The sequence below is a fragment of the Polypterus senegalus genome, chromosome 3, assembly GCF_016835505.1.
Source record: "Polypterus senegalus isolate Bchr_013 chromosome 3, ASM1683550v1, whole genome shotgun sequence".
NCBI lineage: Eukaryota > Metazoa > Chordata > Cladistia > Polypteriformes > Polypteridae > Polypterus > Polypterus senegalus.
The window spans coordinates 265,699,309-265,713,106 of record NC_053156.1 but is presented as its reverse complement, the minus strand read 5'-3'; the positions used below and the strand labels follow the sequence as shown (position 1 = coordinate 265,713,106).

The 13,798-nt window shown below is 35.7% G+C and overlaps 1 protein-coding gene across 24 annotated transcripts in view; it reads left to right on the top strand.

Annotated features, from left to right (window-relative positions):
• Positions 1-3,502: 3,502 nt before the first annotated feature.
• Positions 3,503-13,798, top strand: part of nfasca (neurofascin homolog (chicken) a) — a 275,383-nt gene continuing 265,087 nt past the window's right edge. For all 24 annotated transcript variants that reach the window (XM_039749089.1, XM_039749110.1, XM_039749099.1 and 21 more), the window contains exon 1: positions 3,503-3,694. The gene's annotated coding sequence lies outside the window, so the exon portion shown is untranslated. The remainder of the gene's footprint in view (positions 3,695-13,798) is intronic.

The following is a 13,798-nucleotide window of genomic DNA, read 5'->3' as shown; positions in this document are numbered from 1 at the left end:
ATTGACTTCTAAAATAAACATTATTATATATGCTTTAAACTAGTAATTCATATTTAATGAAACTTTCGCGATTTTGTCGGCGCGGTGTTTTAATCGTCGCTATTTTGTCGGCACGCATATGTCAATCGCGCAAATGTCGGGTCACATATATTTCTATTACTATTTTGAATTTGTAAATCTGTGTAAATATTTAGAACTTATTTTCAGTGATGTGTTAGCCGAATTGCATAAAACCTAATTTCCAAACCCCAAAAATTTAGCACAGAATGAATAAGTGAAAATATAGCAATGAAAACACAACAAAAGCATGAAGCTAAAATAATCAAACTTGTGAGGAACGAACAGCTATGTTTTAAACATACTTTTAAAAAGAGTTAATGACTTAATCTCAAAAAGGTTTTGAAGAAGTGCCTCTCACAAAACGGAAGCAGAAATTGAGAAAGCTCTGATGGTGTGAGGACACATCTCAACCTTAAGAAAGGTCCACTGTTGTAAATTACATTACCATTAAATCTCCTAAAAATACACCTGTAATTTTTTTAAAGACCACATTTACATAGTCCATGGGTCCTATTGTTTAGCCTTGCAATGCTATTGGATAGTATACAGGCATACATATGTGTGGCCATCTGGCCATGAACTCCTTTTACCTGAAAACTTTCCTTGAAGCTCACCTCTTTGTTTTATTGGACTGGATATGACAAGATTCGAGTAAGTTAGAGGCCTGAAATGTTTTTTGTGTGATTATTACAATGTCTACAGCATGTAAATACTTAATTACTATGGAATATACTCATCAAATTATACTTTCAGCTTGTTATGTCTGTGTTGTAATTCTACAACATTGTGTTTTTGTGTTTGTGACAACTGCCAATTATTTCTGGGTACATGATAGTTGGCCATTTCTTTATTCTGGGTACACGATAGTTGGCCAATTCTTCAAAGAATTACATAGAACTTTCTTGTTCCTTGTTGTTCACTTGACCTTTATCTGGTTTCCTGATATGCTCGAACAAGCTTAGACTATATTTATTAACCCTTTATGCTGCTTTTAAGATAGATGCTACACTTTTTCTGTCACGGTGGCGCAGTGGTAGCACTGCTGCCTCGCAGTAAAGGAGTCCTGGGTTCGCTTCCTGGGTCCTCCCTGCATAGAATTTGCATGTTCTCCCAGTGTCTGTGTGGGTTTCCTCCCACAGTCCAAAGACATGCAGGTTAGGTGCATTGGCGATCCTTAATTCTCCCTAGTGTGTGCTTGGTGTGTGTGTGTGTGTGTGTGTGCGTGCGCCCTGCGGTGAGCTGGCACCCTGCCCAGGGATTTGTTCCTACCTTGCGCCCTGTGCTGGCTGGGATTGGCTCCAGCCGACCCCTGTGACCCTGTGTTAGGATATAGCGGGTTTGAAAATGACTGACTGACTGACATTTTTTTGTAGTGATAGTTGAGAAAACTTCTGAACCACATGTTTTCATGCAGAATGGAGAGAAAGTCGTTTATGATATTATCAAAGCCACGAGTGGCCAATGCTTTAAATCAGCAAATGATGTGAAAAAGTCCATTGGGGGTAAAAACAATTTTCACATTACTCATATTGCATAATCCACATGTCAGTTATCCATTCATATTCTCAAAATGTGCAAAACACATACTTTTGTGCTAAAATATTGTTAAATAAAGTTAATCTAATCAAACCTAAACTAATCTAAAGTATTCAAAAAAATGCCACTATACCTGTGTTAGGATATAGCGGGTTGGAGAATGACTGACTGACTGACTAAAGCTAGACATTTACTGGGCTAATGGAGGATCATTATGTGTAATAGTTTTGGTATTGAGTATTTAACAGATATTATCAATACCTTGCTGTCACATGGTTGAGGATTATTTATTACCACTATACAGACCCCAGAACCTCTACACGTTGTTAAAGGCCACTAACATTAGTTGACATATGAAGTGGTTTGCTTTGAGTGCACATTTGTAAATTATTGGCTGAATTGGGAAAAAGCACCAGGCAGGTAACTTTGACACACTAAAGGAGCAATTAGGTCAGATGAACTTAAACTGTTGGTTTATTTTATTGGCATCTAACATTACTGATTTAGTTAATGTCTTATTGCTAGCTGCTGTCATTGGAAGGACAAATTAAATTTAGATAAATTCATAAGTGTAGGTGATATATTCACATCTTTATTTTTCAGATTTCTAAATATTCAGTTTGATTTTGGCCATGTATTTACTGCACTAGGTAAGTTTATCAAGCACAGTCAGTAGTAGTAGTATACTAGATTTTATTTTATTATTATTTGTATTAGTGTTTTAAATAATAGTAGTATTAGTTTTATTTTATATTATCTTTAATATTATTATTAGTACTGGCAGTGGTAGTATTGTCAAGTGACAAAGTGTAACAGTATACTGATACCTTGGACCATTACTATTATTACTGTATTATTATTATTGTTATAAAAACAACAACAACAATAATAATAATAATAATTAGGCCTTCATTTATAAAGGAAATAAATTCATTGGTATATCATTACCATTATTGGAGTCCATACCTATGGGTTGCCCTACAGATTGATGCAACCCTTTCAATTACCAGTTTTTTAAATGTTAAGCTCATCCAAACATACTTGAGGTCATCCATGGCACAACAATATATAAGCAGCTTGGCTATCATCAGCAACAACAGAAGTTGTCTGATGATTTCATAGATAGGTTTGCTTTCAGATAATGTAACTGTGTGCTGTTGCGATATGAACAGAGACTAAAGAACCCCCCAAACATTTGCTTTCAAATTTTGATTATTTTAAAAAAGTGTTTGTATTAGACATTAAAAGTTATAGTTAAGTTTGTGATGTGTGCTTCTAGATTTATTATTTACTTATATATTTATTGTTCACATTAAAACCGTTCTAAGAAATACCAATATAGTAGATTCAGTGAGTGCGGGTTGTGAGATTTGGGGGAAGTTTTCACTTGGGGCTCCAGTTTGACTAGGGAGGGCATTGCATATATATATGGTAATACATAACAGCATGTCTATATGGACGTGGGAGAGAATGTTCAAACTCACAATGGCCAGATTCCAAGTGTGGGATTTGAACCCAGGATGCTGGATCATTGAAGCCGCAGTTCTGTCCATTGTGCCAACACACTCTCCCAAAAACTACAATACAGTAGGATAAATTTAGTAGTAGTAAATAAGGAATTATGGAAAATTGATATTTGATACTAAATTCACACACATATTTTTGAATCTCTCTGAAATTATTACATTTTTCATATACACGATACTAAGCCGGATGTGTGGACTATCTACTTATATTCATCGTGACTGAACATTTCAAAGAGGAAGAATCAAAACAGAATAACTGTGCAGTCCTCTGCACATGCCAGCTGAAGACATCTGAGCGGCTGCTGACGTGAGCGCGCTTTCCCCTAAGAGAGCGACACAAGGGCGCGCCTCGGTGTTCAGTGCGCTGTTGGGGACGCGCACGGCCGAGCCTGTACTCTGCTCCATTGCGGATATACAGAAAGGAGAAAAGAGGGTGATGGGAACGGAATTGTCCTGCCGCATACATTGGTACACATCTAAAATACAACAAACCTGAGACGCCAAGAAAGGAGGCCGAGAAAGCAAGGAGAAAAGGAAAAAGTGTCAAACCAGACACAGCTGCATGACCTCAGGTACATTTCAGAAATTGGATAAAGTAACCTGGAGTAAATATTACGGTATTCTGTAATGATGTCGGAGTCAGAAAGATTAAAACGATATCCAAGGCACTAGCAAATAGAAACCAGAATTAAAAAATGTTTGTCAGACGATAAATGTTTGGGTCTTCGTATCGACCTACAAAATACACACGCGACATCGTGTGGGTGCGGGTGCGATGCTGTAGACCTGAAGCCAGACTGCTTGCGCATCTCTTTTTTTGCTGCGATTTGGTATTTTGCTGCTCTGCGCAAATTTCAAAAGCAGGGAAAGAACGTACTGAAAATAACGACGATTAGAGCTTTGGTGGCGGAGGCTGGAGCGACAAGAGAAGGGTCTGTGGAAACGAAATAATTCGAATGTGCGGCATGACAGAAAATAAGCGATAGGAATTACTGGATGGCAGCTGTGCTAATTTTAACACTCCTCCCACCACCTCTAACCCAAACTACCAAGACAAACTCATCTCCCGAGTTTTGAATTTGGTGACAAGTTCTTTCAAAGCTGCATCGTACATTAGATATTATAAAGCATGCCGTTTATATTCGTTTGTAAACATTTCATAGATAGATGGATAGATAGATATGAAACCAGACACTATATCGTGAGGTTTTTTACACTTTACTCTCTACCGTTGGAAATGCCCCGTTGTTGTATCAATCTTATCTTCAGTTTAGCTTTAAACCGTTCAGGTCAAAGGATCAAAAAGTTAATTTTTCTGTTTTCTGACAATGTAATATCCTCCCATATTGTCCATGATACATCATTTTGCCATCGCCCAAGCCTTAATAGGGGATATTGACGTGCTTCCGAGAAATATTATACAGCAAAAAGTGTGACACACCTTCCTGCAGTAGTAATCGTGATCGATTATAAAGCACTTCTGATTGAAAACCCTCATTGGTTGGAGGGGTGTGCATTTGAGGGCTTACTTGGCCCTGTCAACCTTTAAAGGCCCATTTAGGCCGCATGTTTGCTACATTCACACCACTGGATCTGCTGGTTCACAAGTGGTGGAAAAAGATCACAAGACATGCACGGATTTGGATCAATTCGAACTAAACTTAAGGCAAACGACACTTTTTGAAGTATTTTATGTAGTAGTATTGCCTTGAATTAGAGACAGCGTGAGGTGGCATAATCTTAGAATTCCAAGTGTTTCACCAAGCCTTGCCCTTCACTGACCAGTGTAAAAGATAGATAGATAGATAGATAGATACTTTATTAATCCCAAGGGGAAATTCACATAATCCAGCAGCAGTATACTGATACAAAGAAACAATATTAAATTAAATAGTAATAAAAATGAAAAAAAGAGTTTGTGGTAGAATCACTTAACTACAAGTAATGTAGTTATAAAGATTGCACAAGATTTGTAATTTTCAATTCTTTGTTGTTTTTCTTGATGCTAGTTCATTTATTTCCATAAATATATTTTATTCGCGCAGTGTCAAACATTGTATTTTAAATCCATCCATCATCCAACCTGCTATATCCTAACTACAGGTCTGCTGGAGCCAATCCCAGCCAACACAGGGCAGGAAACAAACCCCAGGGAGGGCGCCAGCCCACTACAGGGTGCAAACACACTAGGGACAATTTAGAATCGCCAGTGCACCTAACCTGCATGTATTTGGACTGTGAGAAGAAACTCACACAGATACGGGGAGAACATGCAAACTCTTCATAGGGAGGAACCGGGAAGTGAACCTGGGTCTCCTAACTGCGAGGCAGCAGCGCCACCATGCCGCCCTTGTATCTTAAGCATTCACCTAAATTATTAATAATGCCTGCACTTTTCAAAATAATGGCTATGTATTGGTATTTTTCATGGATTATGTGGTTACTTGTGGCTCAATTGCTTGACAAAGAACTATTTGATTCTGAGAAGACTGCTCTGCAAATTAAATTGGATGTTTTGGCTTTGGAGATGTTCCAAAAATGTGGACAAAACAGTAGAACAGTACCTAGCAGGATACTTACAGATCCGGAAAACCTGAATTTAGTCTGTGTTATGTAATACTTCAGGAGTCCTTTTAAAATGAGGCACCCATTAGTTTCTCACAGATCTGTTATTGTACATTGGAACCCATTACAGATCTAAATACATAAATGTTCTTACTTGTTTAGTTGGAACAGTTGGATGATTCTTCTGTAGTGTTGCTCTGAAGAACCTCTTTGGCACCTTTATTTGTAACTGTACAGCATTCATTACACAGATGCAGATGTTCATGTATATTCAGCACAAGGTTGAGTGATTTGTCACTTTCATCATAGTCCACGTTGCTTGGTAAAAATGACAACTCAGTACATATTTAGAAAAAAGTTGACATGCTCTGTGGAAAACTGATTACCCAGGGATTCATTCATTTTCTGTTTTCTCACTCCCTTATCCAGGAGAGATTTACAGAGAGCTGCACTGTAAAAAAAAAAAAAAAAGTTAAATTTACGGTAAAATACTGGCAGCTGGGTTGCCAGAATTTTACTGTAATAAATAAGGTGACAATATTTTTAGGTTTACGGTAGAACTTTGTAGTAAAAACTGTTTTTCTTTGCAACACATTTGAAAAGAAGTTATGTGTAACCATAACCAGAAATTAATGTAGTTTAATAAATATTCCAATCAATAAACCATTAGAAAATATTGATAGGGTCAAACCCCATACACAGCTTATAGCAGTAAAGTTACAATAACCATTAGCAAACATGTACCATTTAGTTATACACATTGAAAACAATTCAGTGTTTAAGGAAGCTATGGCACATTGTGTGGCGGGGAAGTAAAGTTTGCTTTTGTGGAGTGTGGTGTCCTACAGGTGTGCCAGCTTATCGAATACAGCCCACCATAAATCAACTTCTATCAAAAACCTTCAACGCGCAGGGAAAAATAAGTTTGTTAACTTAGTTTAAGTTTTTTTCCCTACCATTCAAAGGTATGCGGTTCACCGGGAACAATATGGTAAAAGAGGGTGTGTCCTTATGCAAATATCGTAACTTTGGTTTTACCAAAACTTTACCGTTTTACATTTTACGGTTGTTTACCTTAACTATTTAACAGTTTTACACTGTCAAATTAACAGATTTTTTCAGTGTAATTGTAATGGATCAGTGAACGGTATTTAGCATATTTTGAAAGTAGAAAAATATTGATTTTACAGATCTTGGCTGTAAAAAATAATGAAATGCATTGTTTAAGATAGACAGGTAATTTTCAGTAGTAGTATTTTCACCATTTACAGTATTTTTACCTAAATTTACTGACATTTATTACAGTGTGGAGAATAGCCGAGCAATGCTGGATGCAAGGCAGAAACTAACTGCATAGTTACATATAAAAAATGTGTGTAGTTCTTTTCTTAGAGTGTTGTTGTCATTTATCTTAGTAGCATATACTGTTTAATTATTATAATTGGTATTATTACCATATTAAGAAGCCGCTACAAAGTGAGGAGTGGAAGTAGTTTTTCAGAATAAAGCTGTACTCACAGAAAAATTGAGGTCAGGTACATCAAAAATACATATTAAGTGTAACAGCCTTTAAATCGAGATAATATTCATCTATTCACATCATATGAATTTGAAATAATCCAGGGTTTCTAAAATTGTAGCTTTTCATATTTGAGTAACTAGGAAGGAAATGAATTCCTTAGACCTCTGTGAATGTCAGAATTACAGATGCTGTTATTGATATTAATGGTTTCAGCTGAATTACAAATTTCTTAATTTTTGTTGATGGTAATGGTTTCAAGTACTTTTTTTGCTGTTATCTGTATTCATCGTGTAATTATTTCATTAAAAAATGTTTCCTTGTTTAAAGCTTTAAAATGTACAAAAAATAACTTGGGAAGTTTAAAATAATTTTCCTATATTCGTATTTCAAATGCCATAAAAGATGAAACTGTATTATTGTCTTACCAGTAATGGCACGTGCAGTAAATACACTTGACTTGAGCATTCCTAGTTTTCATACTCTTTCTCTGTATGATTAGCTTTCGGTTGCTTAGCGGTTGATGCACTTGCTGCTTCCTGAGCTTCTTCTCTTCTTTCGTCGGCATCTTTTCGTGTTAATTAAAACTGATTAAGTCAGATGTTGTGTCGCAGTTACTTAGTACGTTTTCCTTAACTTTTTCACTTAAGCTCACACTTAAGTCTTCAATCTGGCTCAAGAATGATTTAAGATATGAAGAGGTAGGGATGAGAATGGCGCCTGTACACATGCGCCGCAGGGCCGCCCTGCCGGCCACTTTCGAGAGTCAATTCTACAATAAAATTAAATAGAAAGAGGAATAACCTTGGAGGTCAATCATCACCCCGAAAGCGGATTGTAGATCTCACTTAATATATGTGTACAAAATTTCAGGTCAATAGTTCAAACGGTTTGTGAGCTACAGGTGATTTAAAATATTGGACAGACAAATGAACAGCCACGGTAGCGTATTATAGAAGAAGATTTACCTGGTGCTTTTCTAGTCTTTCTACATTTTTTTGATCATATGGGAAAGTCATTTCTCAACCTTTCACAAAAACGTCTGTCTCTGGATAGTTCACTTTCAAAACTTTTTGTGGAGAAAAAGGGAATCTTTCGCTAGGCTTTGGTACCTGGATGAGGGTCGGGTTTCTGTGGGTTATTTGCTATAGCTGAGGCCCTACCCAGTCAATAGCTATATACACTTCTAAGGTATGTTTCACCTTATTTTATCCTGAAACCTTTTTTTATTTGTCATATGATGCATGTGCTTTTGACCTTTTGTGGTTGTGATGTATTTTGTATTTTTTTACAGACATTTTGTGCTGTGCCCTTCAAACCCATCAGTTATATGATCCATAAATAAAAAAATACAATTGTCAAAATAATGTTGGCAGAAGGAATTGTTTAGTCACTGTTCATCAGTAGCATCATTGTTGCCATTATAGGCTGAAGCTTATTTTTAATGGTACTGTAATGTTTTGATTTATTCTGATCAGAACTGCGGGGTATTTTCCGTACGTCACTTAAATCATCCAAGATCAGATGCCTCATCTTGGATGAGTTAATGCTGGTGAAGCTCATCCGGGATAAGTCGGTTTTTCAAACGCAGCCGTGTAGTAGATTAGTCTAGCTGGATCTAATCATCCGAGATGAATGCGGATAAAAAGCCCATATACTGTATATCCAGTCTAGAAAACATGATCAGCAAGTCATTGATAGGCTGAAAGACAATGACGAAAGAACGGGCACATTTTTTTTTCCACACAAGCAGAGCAGGACCTTTTGTTCGAAGGACATGAAGAATTTCAAGATTAATATGCACAAGGGGTAACACTGCAAAAGCATCCCAAACCAGAAAAGACGTCTGGCAAAAAGTGTTCAACAAATTATAGGCTAAGTAGTGTGCATTGTATTTACTGAATGCAGCGTTTCATTTCCTATGTGTAAGATTAATTATTATTTAATATGTCATAATTCCAGATCAAACGTGAGCACAAGGAGAACATGGGAACAAGTTAAAGTGAAGTACTAAAAAAAATATACTTCAAACTGGTAAATATTGGTATATAGCTATTTAAAGAATTGTTGACATAAAGAATCATATATAATATAAAAAACATTAATTTTAAAGCTAATAAGAAGGCAAACAAACAAAAAACAGGTGGAGGTCCACGCGGTCCAGACCTAACCCCTGCAGAAGAGTTGGCTCTCCAGCAAAATGCCCATCGCCCGGTTTCTGAGGGCATTTTTTTTTTGGGTCAGTTGCAGGGAATGTCATATCCCTAGAACTTGTGTCTGACCAACGAGATATTGACGAAGGTCAAATATTTGATGAAGACACTGTGTCTGATTATTCCTCAGGAGGAGAGGTACATTTTCCAAATAATGTTTGATCAAACTCCACTCTGATCAGTCCCGTGTGCCCCAATCACATTTGGAAATCCTGGGTAATGAGAATGTTAGGCTGATTGTGAGATTCTTTATGGAACTGTGGATGTTTTTGCCTGTGTACCCGCAATGGCATGAAGCGCTTCTTTTATTGTCTGCACACGCAGGTGTCCATGAAACTGTATGAAAATCCGAAGGAAATATTTCAGAGCCAAACAGACTTTACAAATTGCCTGCAAACTGCACTTTTAGATAGATTTTCCAAACACCTACAGTATATAAAAAAGGGCAGCTTGTAAAAAACCTCAGAGCAATGCATACTGTCTGTGTGGTTGTGACAGCCCGACTTTGAGGTTCAATATTCCCGCTCGGCTAAAGTGGTATCTTTCGAAAAGAATTTCCTCCAGGAGCAATAAAGGATCTTGCCGATCGCGCAAAGCCCTCTCTATATGAAATTCTCTTCTTATAATTTGCGCACCAATGTCAGTTAGTAGATCATTCATGAACGGCAAAGCCATGACTGAATGAATTCCATGCACGGAAACTGATTAAGTGTGTCATGAGGAATCCACTGCATCCACTTAACAGGATCATCTCCAGGCAGAAGAGTAGCTTCAGTGACAGACTTTTGTCACTGTCCTGTTCCACTGACAGACTGAGGAGATCGTTCCTCCCCCACACTATGCGACTCTTCAATTCCACCCGGGGGAGTAAATGCGAACATTAATTTTATTTTAATTCTTTTCATTTTTATTACTATTTAATTTAATATTGTTTCTTTGTATCAGTATACTGCTGCTGGATTATGTGAATTTCCCCTTGGGATTAATAAAGTATCTATCTATCTATCTATCTATCTAGCTATCTAGCTATCTAGCTAGCTAGAGCTAGCTAATCCTTGTTTACATAGAACAAACATGCTCTGAGCAGGTTTGAGGATTTGGATCTGTTGCTATGACAGCACATCCAGCAAGAGTTTAAAAAAACCATCATATCCAGGATCATGCCAAATCCTCAACAATTACATCCGGCTAAACAAGTAATCCACATACAAAAAATACCGCCCTGAACTATAAAGTTCAGATGTTTTGCTAATTTGTTTGTTATTCTTTGGAGGTCAGAATGTTTATGGCAATGAATGGTTGGTTGTGTGCTTCTTAATACAGTATACTTGTCAGTAATATTTATTTAAAGAGGGATGCCCAATTTCTGAGAGTTTGGTTATGTATTTTGCTTTCCCGTTCAACACTGGTTTGTAAATATGATCCCATATAGGGCTGCACAATTCATTGTACTGTATATGAATTGCAGTTATGATTACAACGCCGTAATATACCAATCCTGGAAAGTGGCGATCACTGCAGTCCTTTGTCACTTTTGCAGTTTACCAGAGCTTTACCAGTTACAGGGTGCTCTAAACAGAAACTAGGGGATTGTAACCAATTACAGATACATTTACTAAGCATAAGTGCATTGGGGAATCCAAGGGCCTTGCATCACATGACTGGAATATGCTAAATGCATTTTAGTAGTCTGATTCCCTAGCAATATCTTTTAAAAAATAAAATTTGAGTTTCTGTTTCTTTTCTGTGTAGCAGCTTCCAGAAAAATCAGGACATGTAAGTTATATTAAACCTACATTACCTGACTCTTTTTTAAATGTTTTAATACCAAAAGAGAGATTTGACTGTAATATTAAATTATTTTGTATTCAATAGCGATAGCTTCCAGAAAAATCGGGACATGTAAGTTATATTAAACCTACATTACCTGACTCTTTCTTAATGTTTTAGTACCAAAACAGAGATTTGATTGTAATATTAAATTATTTTGTATTCAATAGCGATGGTGTTGCACAAAAATCATACGTGGTTCAAAATGTAAGCAGGCAACACCAGGCCCACAGACATTAGGTCTTCAACACACCTAACTGTTAATTACTTATTCAGCTTATGCTGATGCTCGCCTGTATCGAGCAGGCTATCAAAAACAAATTCATATAATTGAAGTTGTTGCATTTTGTTTATCAAAAGACAAGGCTCAGAATTAAACTGTGCACAACAAATATTTTCAAATATTATTGACACCCAGGGTAAGAAATACATCATGCTCAGTTATTTTTTCTGAAGTTATACTGCGTGTACTTAGTTCTAGATGATGGACAGAAATTGAACCAGATCTGAAGCAACTGTTGCTTTATTCCTGTATGGCCTACTATTGTAAAATTACAACATTAACTTTAGCTCTCCTAAAATCCTGTAGCCACATTTACATAGTTAATGGGTCCTATTGTTTAGCCTTGCAATGCTACTGAATGGTAAATGTGTTTATAGGCAGGACATCTATCTGCCCATGAACTCATTCTACCTGCAGACTTTCCTTGAAGCACATCTCCTTGTTTTATTGGACTGGAAATAACAAGATTCAAGTAAGTAAAATGCCTGAAATGTTGTGTGTGTTTATTACAATGTTTAGAGCATGTAGATACTTAGTTACTGTGGAATATAATCATCAAATTATATTTTGAGCTTGTTATGTTTGTATTGTAATTCTGCAACACTAGTTTTTTGTGTTTGTGACAACTGCCATCTCTTTCTCGGTACATGACAGTTGGCCACTTCTTGAAAGCATCACATAGAACTTTCTTGTTCCTTGTTGTTCACTTGACCTTTGTCTGGTTTCCTGATATACTTGAACAAACTTACATTATACTTATTAACCATTTATGCTACTTTTAAAATAGATGCTATATTTTTAATTCGGAATGCTCTGATCAGGCTTTTTAATGCAATACTGATCACCGATTTCATGTTACTTGACTAGCCAATTTCCTATACCAATTTTGTTTTTTTTTATCTCTTTAAAATTTTTTTTTACACTAATCTCCTGCACAACCAGACATATGTAGGTTTTATGTCCTATATTAAAGTGTATTTTTATAATTAAAATATAGACCACAGTAGATAACTGTTCATTTTTATTAGCAAAATTATGTAGGCTAATTGGTCAGTGACCATAAAATACTAATAAAGAAAATTTTCTTAAACTACATAATTCAGTAAAATATGTACAAAAATATATATCCATAATACATTTCATCAGTAATGTACCTGTCTGAAACAAGGCATAATAAAAAACATTAGTTTTCAGCATTTCTCTAACAAAAAAAGTATATATTTACTTATTATATATACTTAGAATTATATATATATATATATATATATATACTAATATATATATATATAATTATATACATACAATATATACTTGGTGTATATTATATATATATATATATATTCTCACACAATTGACATTGGCAATTACACTCTGCATGATTTTAAATATACATGCACTTATAGGTTTTTATCATTTAAACTTATAGCTTTTTGCTCTTAAAATATACATGTTTGTGGATGACGGTACCTTTGTATTTATTCATTCAAAATGTTAAAGAGAGATGTTTTGTTAAAATGGGTGGCTTTTCTGTCTGTCCATCTGCAGTATCTTATATTAATGGCTGAGAATGACTGATAATGTCTTAACCTGCACATCAAATCAGTCAAACCTTGATGCTTCTGGTTTTAAGGTGGATTTGTGTTGTACAGTACGTTGTTCACATGCAGTGCTGGGCCATTTCCCTCACCATGGGAATGCTGGCATCTCTACAACAGCAGACCTTTAATTAACATGGCATTAAAGGTTTATTATACGGTAGCAACTGGACTGTTAAAAATGAGGTAAACCTGGGAAGCCATGCTGGTTTTCATTTCTGATTCTGTTTCAGATTAAAAGCTTTTGTCGTGACTCAACTAATTTGAAGTATTTTTTGTAAGTTTTATATTCCCAACTGAAACATAGTGCACCTTTTGGATAATAATTAACTGACTTTTGTCACAAATAAGGTTATTTACAAAAGTGAAATCTTTTTAAATTAAATCTTTTTTAAATGACTTTTTATTTTTTTCCAGTTTTTATTTAATTAATTTTCAGTTTAGTATAATGACATTTCCTTTTTTAGTTTTTATTATTGCCGTCTTATTTCTATTAGCTTTTAATCTCAAATAAATAATTTCAGTCTAGTTTTCTTTTTAGCTTTAACTCAAGCCATTTGATGAAGATTAAGAAATGCATGATGTGCCTTCTTGATGTAGCGGATTGTACAGACACACAGATATGCTCATGAAGTACACAGTTGAATTTGTTTTTGCTTTAGTCATGTGCA